This window comes from Gymnoscopelus braueri (genome assembly GCF_963280865.1).
Source record: "Gymnoscopelus braueri genome assembly, chromosome: 6".
Taxonomy (NCBI): Eukaryota; Metazoa; Chordata; class Actinopteri; order Myctophiformes; family Myctophidae; genus Gymnoscopelus; species Gymnoscopelus braueri.
Genome location: NC_137607.1, coordinates 41,793,974 through 41,808,115, shown reverse-complemented (window position 1 = coordinate 41,808,115; position 14,142 = coordinate 41,793,974). Strand labels below are relative to the sequence as shown.

Genomic DNA, 14,142 nt, shown 5'->3' with positions numbered 1-14,142 from the left:
GGCAACATTAGTGGTTCCGGTTGCGGACGACAAACAGTAAACACTCACAAATAGATACATTTCATGCGAGTTATCACGATGTTCATCACCATGAAGTTTAATTATTTAAATGGCAATACGACTATAGAGGTGAGTGTTCTTTGCTTATTGATTTTAAAACTTTTCTTAAGCCGCTTGCAAGCTTATAACTTCTAAAGGAAGCTGCTATCTGCTGCTGCAGCTAGCTAGCTAGCTAAGCTGCTAGATGCAGCTAACTAATGCCAGCAGCTAACTTTAGCAGTCCGTGAAGAACGTCGATTTACAAGCTCAACGCTTTGCATCTGCATCACGGTGTGAGCTTGTAGATCCACTACTTTACTGCAAGGAGTAAAACCACGGAACATAAATTGTGTATAATCTTTTATTTTGTTCCAATTGGAGTGAACCTTGTTGAATATGGTACAGTGTAATAAATTATTGTTCTTTAACAATGTGCAGGCTAACATGTACCAACATGTTGAAGATGTTGTGAAATGTAGGCCTAATATTTACTTTATTTACTCTTTTTAACTATTTTTAATTGGAACAAAGTGACTGTCCGTGTATTTATAGATCTCTTCTGTTTAAAGTGACACTAAAACAACAAATTAATTTCAGAGAATGTGTAGACTACTTCTGTCACTACTGGTGATATTCAATGTTAATGCTATCACCTCTTGTGAGGACTACATGTGATATATTAGGCCATAAAACTGTCTTTTTTTGGTCAATCTTGTTTCAGGAACACAAATGGCAAAGGGTAATGGAAACATGTGAGTTTGGCTATATTATGTAACCACGCTGTCATGTCCTGTGGTGGATGTTGTGCCAATGTTTAGATAGTTACACAACTAAACTCTACAGATTGTTTTTAAACTATACACACTGCCCACAGAATACCAAGTTGACAGCCCCTATGGGCCATAGCTGAGTGGTTAGTGAGCCCGCCTAGGGAACCAGCTGGCCCTGGTTTCCCCAGGTTCGATTCCAGGCTATCCCAGCATATGTGCCGATGATATGAAATTTGTCCCTGAGCAAGACTCTTAACCCCAATTGCTCACAGGTTCTCATTGGAAACAAGACCGCAAGGACTTTCATGAACGACCTGTTAAAAGGAATTATCCTTATCCTAACCCCTATCCACACCTCAACACCAGGTCTTACTAGCAATAGGCTGTAAACACCACAAAGGTGTTTAAAACAAACATGTTATGTCTCCTTGGTAGTTCAGCAAAATTGTACATTTGAATTGAACTGCTATTATAGTTACCAGGAGCCTCTCGTATCACATATGTTGAGATGTAGCAAATTCCTACAAAGTTGGCTCATTCTAATCAGCAAGCTAATGTGCTCACAGTAACAATCAGAATGGAGCTCTAACAGCTCTTATGCTTTGTATTGGCCACTTGTACATTCAATTGAATGACATGACTTACAAACTAAAATGTCTTATATCCTGTAGAAATGTCATTCCAGTGAGTCATTCCAGTGTTGTTGGACTCTTTACTCACCTATGACACACTTTAATTTGAATGGAGGATGTAAACAAGGGAAAGGAAGTTAAAAAAGACATCACCATTACGTCAACAACTGTATTTAAAACGGGTGATGTTGCAGTAATTGTCAGGGCTAAAAATGTATTTCATTTTCAAGCTGTACAGTGTACACTCTAGATTACATAACCTCTGCTATTAATACTCCCAATCTTAGAATTCATTAATTTGTTTATATGTTCATTGCAGAAGCCACCTAGATTTTGTTTTGGCCAGGCTACGGAGGAACAGTGCTGTTGTGGATCCATTTACAGTGGAGTCAGTACTGCTATATGGGGCTGAGACAAGCTGTGAAATTAATAATGTCATTGTTTTCAAACAGATCACAGCAATACACTGCTTGCTCAAGCTGCCCTGAATGGACTGAGGACACAGAGATCTATGTGTAGATATGTACATATATGTAGGTATGTGTAGATGGCTAAGTGGAGATATTTGGAGATGACATTGAAAACATTATGTTGGATATGTAATTTCATTGTCTTCCACCCCTAACAGTGAATTGTGGCTTCAGTCCAGTCCAAGCAAGAGTCAGGACTACACAATGTAGAATTTGATTTGCTATAGCTGTGAGCACAATAGTGATGGTGTAATTATGACATGTAATTTACTTTGTTTTCTCCCCAACAGTGTATCATAGGCGTATGCCAAAGCAGTGCCAGGACTCCACAACCACAAGGTACAATTTTATTTGAGTTTTGCAGTGATATAAATGGTGAGTTTGTAAGTGAGATGAGTAAGTACCCCCACCAAACAGAGAATCTTAGCCTTACTCCAAGATGAAATGGAGCAAGGACTACCTACACAAGGTAGATTTTGAGTCTAGGAGTGATCATAACGGTGACTATGTCTAATTTATTTCCTTTACCCCCAACAGTGAATAGAAGCCTTACTCCAGCCCCAATGAAGAAATAACACCACAAGGTAAATTTAAATTGACTGTAGCAGTGAGCAAAATAGGTTGCAATGGTGCAAGTAAGATGTTTAATTTTCTTTTCTCCCCCCAACAGTAAGTAGCAAGTATGACATGTAATTGCCTTGTCTTTCACCAACAGGAAATCTTATCAGAACTCAGAGGAGAAACATTCACAGGATTCCAAAAGGTACCTTTTTATAAAGTTTGGAAGTCATCTTACTGTGGCAAAGATGTAATTGGGTAGGGATGATGATGTTGAACTTGTAAAACAAGTAATGTTGTTTATTAAGATCTGCACCAGCCAAAGTATAGCCTCACATCCTAAATCACAGGCAGACTGTCGCAAGGTTTCTTTATTTCAGTTTATTATGTCGGAGAAAAGTAAGAATGGAAGTATTATTTATCATTTCCCACTGTGTTAGTGTATTATTTATTATTTCTGTTTCATATCAACATTATTGTTGGCAGAGTATGCCATTGACGATTTAGCTTCTCATTTTCTTTTTGTTTCAGACTTTTCACCAATGGCCTGATGACTAATTTCTACTAGCATGGTGCCGGACAGCAGGAGAGAGCTTTCAAAAGCACTACCTTCTATCTTTCTGTCATCAATGGTAAAAATAACTTTGTCAGTGCTAGTTATTTGTTGATTGCTTATTCACGTTGTACACGTGTGTGTATGAGAGTTATATGTCATTGTTTTGACTGCAGAAGCCGTTCAGAAGACATTCAGAGAGACAATGGAGAACCTGGTCAGCGCTGCCATCTCTGACCACTTCAAGCAGGCGCCTGGTAGAAGTGGTGGAGGGGGATACAAGAAGAGGGCAACGCCTTGAAGCAAATCAATGTTATTATTTGGTCAAAACATTTTGTTAAAACTTGTCTTTTATGGTTGTTTATCCCATTAAGATAGGGAACGCATCTGTGTCACTTAAGATTTCTTTGGCTATTCAGAAAATAGCAGATATACAAGCTCATAGCGCGGAACTCGGTGCCGCGCTAAGAGCTTGTAGATCTTCTATTTTTTGGAGAGTAAAAAATTAATTGTGCAAATCTTTGAATATATATATATATATATATATATATATATATATATATATATATATATATATATATATATATATATACACACACACATTTATAACTCAAGTCTAGGCAAAGCAAAGATTTGAGGTAAAACATACATTCAAAGATTTGCAAAAATGTTCAATATTGTTAAAACAAAAATATAGCAGAGCGCCGAGTGCCGTGCTATGAGCTTGTAGATCTGCTATTTTTGAATAGCTCAAGTATAAGATGTGTTAAAGTGTTTAAAATCTAACATGACAGGTGTTAATGGCTTAAAGCATTAAGAGGTGCAGAAATTAAAGACCGATTGTACAAGCTTTGGTATATTTTTTGTTGAAATATGTATTGTGATTGAAATTGAAATTACAGTTGAAGGATAGTTATGTTCAGAGTAGATCAATGTTAACATTAAGAAAAAAGTTTTTATCCAGTGGTACAATAAAGAGTAGCATGACATTAGTGTCACACTGCAACATATTTAAAAGATCCAGAAAGATAACAACATAATGTAAACAAATTATCAGAACATCATGGGACTACACTTCTACAAAGGTAAGCAAAACGGGTTAAATTTGGTCCATCAGGTATTTTTTTTGTAGAGAACCTGGATCTGCATTAAAATTGAGGCATTTAAATGCATTAATATAGGTTTCGTGTGAATAATTTGATATATCTTAAAGGTATATAATGCCTACAAGTTGTTTAGATGTTATTTAAACATGATTTAATTATAAGTATATTAATATCCTTATTAAATAGACGTTTACATGACGTCTAAACAACGTATATAGTCTATAATAGGGTTTAACCCACTGTGCATTTTTTCGGGCTATTAGACGTCTAAATAACGTCTAGGCTAAATCCGGTTTATGAGTGGTCTAAAAATGAAAGTTTTTTCAACGTCTAGGCTAAGCCTAGACGTTCTTTCAACGTCATTTGAACGGTTATATATTTATATCTAGCCGTCCAAACGACGTTGAAACAACGTCTAGGCTAGGTTTAGACGTTGAAAAAACTTTCAATTCTAGACCACTCATAAACCGGATTTAGCCTAGACGGCTAGGTGACGTTTAGACGTCATTTAAACGGCTAATAGACCGAAAAATGCTCAGTGGGATTGTCACGTGTCACGTGGAGCTTGACCAATGTTAGCTTGGCTGGGGGGGGGGGGGGGACACACAGCGGGACGAAGCGAAAACATACTCTCTGCCTCCGGCGGAGACAATAAAACATAAATCAAACAAATCATTACATTGCCTATAACGTGACAATAAAGCAAATATTGTACTTTTATTCCACTACAATTATTTGAAGACTTGAAGAGTTAGGCCTACTAGTTATTTTGTAGATTTTGATTATCATTACAAAACATACATTAACCACACAAGCACAAGAATAATCTGCATCAACAGCAACAATAATAATAATCATAATGAGACAGGACATACAATACAAACAATGAAAGCATAAAAACAATAAAGAAAATCATAAGCACAGTGCACAGAAGCATACCGCCCGCAGTCTACCTCAGCCGAGTCTTTTGTGGTCAATGAAGCTCACACTGAGCCGGAAACATCATCCAAGTCCCAACACATGTAGATGATAGTGTTCCCATTTTAGGTCATATTTATCCATCCTTGTCCACCCTATAAGACAGTCTCTCATATGCGGCCAGTTGGCCCAGGGAGGTGAACCAAAGAGACGGGACAGGTGCAGATGGGTTCTTCCAGGCCCTGACCACCAGTCTCCTACCCAACAGTCTGAATCCACAGGGCAGTCTGCATTCACCCAGCTAAGGAAGGAGAGACAGTTCTTAAAGTGGAAGGGTCGCCCCGAATAAAGAACCTGGTGGAAAAAGGGATGACCAACTCTGTTATCCTCTCCAGCCTCACATGTATAGCAGCCCAATAGACCTGGATTTTTGGACAACTCCACAGAATATGCACTAAAGTACCATCCCTATCCTGACACCTCCAACACACAGGACCCTCTGTCTTTTATGCCTCATAGTTTAGTTCATGTGAATGATACACTGCACATGCGTGCACGCACAAACGCACACACACACACACACACACACACACACACACACACACACACACACACACACACACACACACACACACACACACACACACACACACACACACACACACCCTGAGAGTGGGTTCATTTCTTTTTTTTTACTGTCAGAGCTAAATTGACACTGAGGATTTTGTAGTGTAGGCTACTGTTCTGCATTGGGGAAAAAACAAAAACAAAATATAGCTGCAAGCAGCGATAAGCGGGGCCAGTGAATGAGAGAGAGAGAGAGAGAGAAACGGAATAGATTGAAGAGAAAGAGAGAGAGAGACATGGAAACGGAATAGATTGAAGAGAAAGAGACAGAGAGAGACATGGAAACGGAATAGATTGAAGAGAAAGAGAGAGAGAGAGACATGGAAACGGAATAGATTGAAGAAAAAGAGAGAGAGAGAGACATGGAAACGGAATAGATTGAAGAGAAGGAGAGAGAGAGACATGGAAACGGAATAGATTGAAGAGAAAGAGAGAGAGAGACATGGACACGGAATAGATTGAAGAGAGAGAGAGAGAGCGAGAGAGCCATGAAAACGGAATAGATTGAATAGAGAGAGAGAGAGAGAGTGAGAGAGCCATGGAAACGGAATAGATTGAAGAGAGAGAGAGAGAGAGAGACATGGAAACGGAATAGATTGAAGAGAGAGACCGACAGATCGAAATGGTGAAAAAGCAGCTCACACAGATGATACAGAAAGAAGACCATGCAATAAACATGAGCATTTTAAACCCTCACTAACCTTATCCTCAGTAAAACTATGCCTACCCCTATATAAGTCTTTCCGCCCCTGACGGACCAGGCCTTTGTTTTGCTATTCTAACTACTCTAGATCACTGGTTCCCTAACCATATACCGATAGAGAAATTGTATGTCTACTCGGAACAGAAACCAGTGAAAGTAGCCGATCTACATGATGATGAGAGAGAGAGAGAGAGAGAGAGAGAGAGAGAGAGAGAGAGAGAGAGAGAGAGAGAGAGAGAGAGAGAGAGAGAGAGAGAGATGGAAACTAGAGAGAGAGAGAGAGAGAGAGAGAGAGAGAGAGAGAGAGAGAGAGAGAGAGAGAGAGAGAGAGAGATGGAAACTAGAGAGAGAGAGAGAGAGAGAGAGAGAGAGAGAGAGAGAGAGAGAGAGAGAGAGAGAGAGAGAGAGAGAGAGAGAGAGAGAAACGGAATAGATTGAAGCGAAAGAGAGAGAAAGACATGGAAACGGAATAGATTGAAGAGAGAGAGAGAGAGAGACATGGAAACGTAATAGATTGAAGAGAGAGAGAGACATGGAAACATAATAGATTGAAGAGAGATAGAGATGGAAGCAGAATGGATTGATTGGACGTCTCAACCTATTGCCATTAACAGGAATCGAAACCTTAACCTTCGGATTGACAGGCTGCAACACTACCTATAGTGCTATGGCTTTGTCTAGGCTGAGGTTGTCTGTTGAAGATAAAAGTGAACCAGTGAAAGCAGCCGATCTACAAGCTCAGAAACACGTTGCTATCTGAAAAGTTGTGAGATTGTAGATCGGCTATTTTCACAATGAAGTTTGTCATACATTGCAAAAACATACTCTCAAATAAGCATTTCAGGTTATCTTTAACAATTGCAGTTGCATAAATTGACACAATCATGTTGTGTGCAATGCAACCTAAATGAAGTCTGCATCAGTGAGGCTTGAACTGGCAACCTTGAGGTTCTAAGGCACACACTTAAAGGGATACTTCACTTTCGGGCCGGGGACACATTTAAAAAAAATATTAAAAATAAATGAAAAAAGTTATGGAAAATTCATGGCCCCCTCACACATTAGTAGGACACTGCGTGTCGTGAGGGGGCCATGAATTTTCCATAACTTTTTTCATTTATTTTTTATATTTTTTTTAAATGTGTCCCCGGCCCGAAAGTGAAGTATCCCTTTAAGCAAGAAGCCATTGGACCAACAGACCTGACCTGGTGAATATGAGAGAGAGAGAGAGAGAGAGAGAGAGAGAGAGAGAGAGAGAGAGAGAGAGAGAGAGAGAGAGAGAGTGAGTGGTGAATATATGAGAGAGAGAGAGAGAGAGAGAGAGAGAGAGAGAGAGAGAGAGAGAGAGAGAGAGAGAGAGAGACTAATGAGGAGTGAGTGAGGGCAGGTGTGATTATGGATTGAGAAGGAATGACAGCAGGTGAGGTGGGTAGATCCAATCCATGGGAATAGGCCAGGTGGACTGTTGCTGTTGCTCACTTTCTACAAGAACATAATTATGTCAGAAAACTGACAAACAAACATTGTTAAGCATTTCATGTTATGTTTAACAATTGCACATGTATTCACTGATACAGTCGTGTTGTGTGCAATGCAACTTTAATGAAGCCTGCATCAAGTGAGGCTTGAACTGGCAACCTTGGGGTTGTGAGGCATTTGTTTAAGGGAGAAGCCATTGGACCAACAGACCTGATGCATTGAAAACGGAGGTCAACAGATGATACCATTTCACGCAAATAACTGAAAAATCCTGGGTTTAAGTGTTTTTCAAACTGCTCAAAATTGCGGACAATCTAAGGGCGGAGCTTACTGGTCAACGTGATACATGTGTTCCTCATGAGTCAAGGCACATGTGTAAGCAGGTTTAATGGCTGTCGGCCAAACAAGGCATGACTTTTGCCTGTTTAAAGTTTGCATTTTCAAAAAATCACTATAGCGCCCCCCTTTGACCAATTGGAGTAAGATTGGTTTCAGTGATATTTGGAATGACCCTCAACATTACCGCAAAGTTTCAAAGAATGTGAGTCTGCATGTATGTGTTAGGGGCAGATGAATAATTGTCATAAAACTGCAATATTCATTGGCTCATTAAAGCTTTATTTTTTCACTTATGGAAAATCTTTGCTGCTTGTTTGTCGGCATAGGTCCAAAGTTCATGTGTAAAACGTTTCGTGCAGATTACTCAAAAATCCCAGGAGGAGATAGGTTTTAACTGTTTTTCATATAATTCAAAATGGTGGGAGATCTAAAGGTCAGAGGTCAAAAGTCAGAGGGTAAAAGTTGTTCATCATGAGGAGACGCATGTGTGTATTAAAGTTTTATGGCTGTAGGTCAAACAGGGCATGAGTTGTACCTGTTCAAAGTTGGCATTTTCAATTGAGTGCTATAGCGCCACCTTTTGACGAAAGATTGTGAGAATTATTTCTTGATCGTTTTTCATGACCATCTACCATATGGTAAAAAGCGACAGCACGGTTCACCCAGAACTGCGAAAAGTGGCGGAAACAGAAGAATACAGGAAATATTAAGGTCCAGAGCCCATAAAAAAACAACAACCTGTCATTGTAGTCTCACAACGTCACTTCAGCAGAATACACCCAGAATTGTCTCCAGCTTGTCCCCATTATGTCCCCAGCCTGAAATCTGCCGCTGATCGATCCAGTGATTTGTGAGATTAGCTCCACACAAACTGGCAGACGGTTTAAGAATCGCCAGTGTAGGACACAATGCTATGTCTGTATAACCTCAGCAACATGCAAACCCATACACGCACACACACAGGCAGACACACTCACACAATGGCCACAAATCCCACATCCTCCACCCACCCATTCCCTCAAGGAATCTTTGTTGTATTACACATGTTGCTATTTCATTAGAATGAGTGACAATTTCATGTGCAGGGAGCAGTGGCGGAGCGTCCGGGAGGCCAGGGAGGCGGCCGCCTCCGGGCCCGCGACCCTGGAGGGCCCGGCCCGTCAGATAATAAATCGGTAAAATCAGGCAAAAATAAGAATTAAACAACATAACCCTAAACTAACCCTACCCTAACCCTAAAACCGAAATAAAGTGACAAAAAGCCCCCCAAAAAGTGACAGAATCCGCCCAAAACCTGCAATTTTTTTGACACGGAATGTCACAGCCTGATCACTGTGCTGTGCCTCCCGGCCCGGCCCGGCTTTGAGTTGTTCCGCCACTGGCAGGGAGTCTGAAACTTGTAATGTTTGTCGAAGAATGCTATAGTAAGCAGCGATCATTGATGTTATCAAGAGACCAGGCTATGTGATTCGTGTCATCTATTCTCCTCGGCTCTTAACTAGATCAGTGTGTGAGGACGAGTATGACAGAGCAGCTTCTTGTACTGTGGTATCTCTCTTTTCCCTGTCCTCATTCATGTTTCATTTACGTTTAGTTTTTTCTTTTTGTGTGTGTGTGTGCGTGCGTGCGTGCGTGTGTGCGTGTGTGTGTGTGTGTGTGTGTGTGTGTGTGTGTGTGTGTGTGTGTGTGTGTGTGTGTGTGTGTGTGTCTGTGTCTGTGTGTGTGTGTGTGTGTGTGTGTGTGTGTGTGTGTGTGTTTAAACTGGCCCGTAACTACCATCGTCAATGTAGTAGTTGCAGTGGATGCATTTGCAACTTTTGTGGACAATGTAGCTTGCATACAGGAAGGCACTACTGACCGGTGGAATCTACCGACAGCCGACGCTACCTAACGGCCAGGTGGGACTTCCAGGCCCATGAGAACAACAACAGAGAGCGCTTTAACACCAAGCAGCAGTGCAAGACTAAGAACTTTGTTTCCTCTGGTGATCCAGCCTAGGACATACCCACTGACTGGTTGTTGGAGGGTTTTGACAACTTGGGATGCCCAAAGACGAGGCAGGAAGGCTGGCACAAGTATTGTGCTGTCTCTGCTGCCATGTATGGCAGCGCCGCCGCTACTTGTGCCCATGGAGTGATGAGTTTCACGCGTGTTGTATCATGAGGACATATATCCATGAGTTTGTGAATGTAACCTCTAAAATATTAACCTCTACCTCTATGAAATATTTGTGTCCCTCCCTGTATGCTTTCCCTGTGTGTGGACATAAATAAATTGTTAAACTGTGTGTGTGCATTCATTCAGTTAGCCGATTAAGCCGGATTTACTTAGTTGTGAGCTTGTACAGTAGTCAGCTATTTTCGGTGCGTAACACTGTGCCACAAAGTATATCAAACCCTTTACTTTACTCAGATGTGGCCAGTAGTGCCTGGCTAACGCTGTTAATCCTATATAAAAATTGCCCAGAGGGTGAGTGAACGGTGGACGGTGGGTACAAACACTGTTCAGGGCTAAAGGCACACCGTTGTTCCAATCCGCACCAAACCTGGCACAAACACTGTTTAGGGGCCTGCCATGACAATAGTCCGCCCAGGGGCCACGTTTGGGCCCCAGGGGCCACGTCAGTGACCCCCGGGGGCCACAGGTACACTGTTGCTCCAATCCACACCAAACTTGGCACAAACACTGTTGAGGGGTATGCCAGGACAATAGTCACAAAAGGGGCCACAGGCACACCGTTGCTCCAAACCGCACCAAACTTGGCACAAACATGGTTCAGGGATCTGCCATGACATAGTCACACCCAAAAACCTAAATTGCACACATATGGGCCACTACAGCAGTGTTACAGCAGTGTTTAACATTTCAAATGGCCATAACTGGTGACCATTGCTCTGATCAGCGCAACATAGGGCTGGATTTGAAGGCTGCGTAGCGGCCTGAAATCTAGCTTAATAAAACTGCACAATGAAACTAAAAACTGAAACTCTTCAGCAGTAGACTCACGTTTTGTCCAGGTGGTCCAACCTGTCTAAGTGCACCTAGCTTCCCCGGTTAAGTTGCGCCTAAAAGACGGGGTGCCATGATTTTCAGTGATTCCCCCCCCCCCCCCCCCCTAAAACATAATCATCAGGTATTATGGTTATACTAGGAGGAAGATTTTTTTCAAAAAAGTGTACAGAAATTGTTAAAATTATGTTTTTATGTGGACACGCCTCCAGTTCATTAAGTATACCTGGTTCTCACCTTAGCACCTCCTCCACCACCTTAGCACCACCCACCTGTCCTAGTCCCTCCTCCTCATGCCCACACCTGTTGTGTTATGATAATGAGGGGGAGGGTATGTTTTTACTATGTCACTAAAGGGCTGTTTTTCTATTGGCACGTTTGACCCTCAAGGTTTCAGCCTCCAGGTAGAAACTCAAAATAGTCAGAGAAGACATAAAACACCATAAAAACACCACCAGGGGGCTTAATGAAGTTCTATCAACCTCAGCAAAAAGTGCAAAACCATGGCACCACCTCTTTAAGGTTCCCCTAGGCCTAGGCCGGGGCGTAACACAGAGCATGATAGTAATCTAGTATACAAGTTATTACAGTATCTATTACTTGTTCAGTGTTTACCTGTGAACCCAACACTGAAAAAAGTAGGTCATCTGACTGACGGATTGGTTTCATGAGGTGTTTAATTCTGTGTCGAGGTTGTGAGAGTACAATAGGGACCATGGCCCATGAAATGACTCATTACAATTCAAGACACACTGAGCAATGAGCATTGAAGCCTAATGTCTTACTTTGTCACACAACTGTGTGTCACTTGATGAAAATTACAGATTTTCAACAATAGAACGTGTTTTTGTTTTGCAAATCTTTGAACGACACAGCCATGCAATGCTGACTAATACCCAGGTTAGACAGCACATGCTATGCTGACTAATACCCAGGTTAGACAGCACAAAGCACAAAGAACTGTCTTATACAGTACCATGGGTCCAACGGGCCTAGAGGACAAATGTGGCCTTTGACACCAGAAGCACCCTGTACGAGCAAAACAACGGACAACAGTTGGAAACAACAGAAAAAAGTAATAAAAGGGTAAAGCACAAGGAATGAACAGGGTTAGATGTGAAAAGGTACAATATAATCTTATATAGTAATCTATCTATATAGTATAATTCCTGGATACATTAACAAATAAAAGCAATTCATATTACTGTGTCATTAGACACATCACTGACATCAGCACCGAAAGCTATGCTAACACCAACATACTTCAAAATACATGTAAAGTAGATCTACAGTAGATATAATAATACTGTAAATATGAAAGCGTTTTTTAGCACAGCTTGGAGTCATGTCAGTGTACATATGTCCTTACCTCCTTCCCAGGCATTCCAATTTCCAACTGATGCACCTGGGTTCATCCGTGAGGCAATCTCTATCACACAACAGAACATGTGTCAGCCTTTGTTTTTTAGTTTTTTAAATACATTATTCAAATCGTTGCTGTCGTAAGTAAACCTTGTACTGTATGTCCAAAACTGTTAAAAATAGATACAAATAAAAAAGGGCGGCGGGGGGGGGGGCGGACAGAGGATGCCACTCACACAGGGCTCCTTCAGTGGAGCTCGCTGAGGGAGTGTGTTGTTTGCATTCCTGGGGGCAAGCTAGTAGGGGGGTCAATTTATCTATGTCCAATTAGATTCTGAGAAGCAATGTACTGTAGACATTGAATGCACTGAGCATGAGATGTGTGTATAATTGATATGAAAAAAAAACTGAAGAAGACCGCAAGGTCGGAACGTTGTTTAATTAAACAACGATGACAATCCAGGAGATTGTCAGCTGACGTGGTTGAAATCCAGGAGACTCCTGCAGGATCCAGGAGTGTTGGCAGCCCTTAATTGCTGCTGTTTATTTTAGGAAACCAGGACATAGGTGGAAACCTCATATGTCCAAAGCATAGAGGTATAATATAACTAGAGGGCGGATTGCCCCGCCCCCAGCTATTCATTTCAATTAAATTGCTCAGTGGTGTTTTGAAGCACCCGGAAGCCTGCCGGAAGTAGAATTATTGAGACGTTTTTGAGACGTTTGGAAGTAGAATTATTGAGACGTTTTTGAGACGTTTCGAGCAACCATAGAGTTATGCGCATGTGCACTAGTGTCCCTTTTGCGTCCTACGATACAACCTACCTCCATGAACGAGCCTGTGTTTATATTTATATTTATTAAATACACTCGAGATGCATATTTATATGTAAATGCATATGTATTTATGTATAATATGTTTACATATTTATATTATATTATATATATTTATATATAAATATCTCAGTATTTTTGGCTCGTGCATGTATTTCGCCCCGCCTGCCGTTCCAGCTTTGACCACTGGGATGGCAGCTTCAATGTTTCTCAGCAACTCTGGGGGCCTGGTCCAAAGCTGTGACTTTTCAGGATTCAAATAAAAAAATAGTAGCAGAAAGTAGCAGATTTAGCTCAAGCTTGTGGATCTGCTACTTTTGATGCTTTTGTGATCAAGCGTGTGACGCTGTAGTATGATCTGACCAGGAGTATCTATACTTTGACTCAGGAGTATCTATACTCTATGTCAGTGGTTCTCAACCTTTTCAGGCTGTGACCCCCAAAAATAATCATATTTGAACTGGAGACCCCCGAAAATAATCATATTTGAACTGAGGACCCCCCGCCCTAATAAGCATGCACTTGGAATTGTAGGAGTTGAGGCATTTCATTTTGTTTGACTCAGTTCCACAGATAAATAGCAGATCTACAAGCTGGCGTTGAGAGCTTGTAGATTGGCTATTTTCAAAGATTTTACCTCTTTCTTATGTTATTTGACAATTTGGCCAATGTTTGACCAGTTTTTATAGTATATATTTTTGAGGTATTACAAAGAAGGGGAAAAAATCATGTGGGGACCCCCC

General features: G+C 41.1%; 1 long non-coding RNA gene across 5 annotated transcripts; it reads left to right on the top strand.

Moving 5' to 3' along the window:
* On the top strand, positions 1 to 3,566 carry LOC308087272. Of its 5 annotated transcripts, none has more exons than XR_013933300.1 (8): positions 18 to 129; positions 761 to 791; positions 1,894 to 1,956; positions 2,202 to 2,250; positions 2,449 to 2,495; positions 2,627 to 2,674; positions 3,001 to 3,101; positions 3,199 to 3,566. It is a non-coding gene; the product is annotated as an uncharacterized lncRNA (long non-coding RNA). The 5 variants fall into 5 exon arrangements; XR_013933301.1 differs by having other exon boundaries at positions 1,894 to 1,974; XR_013933302.1 differs by having other exon boundaries at positions 1,894 to 1,978.
* The last annotated feature ends 10,576 nt before the right edge of the window (positions 3,567 to 14,142 follow it).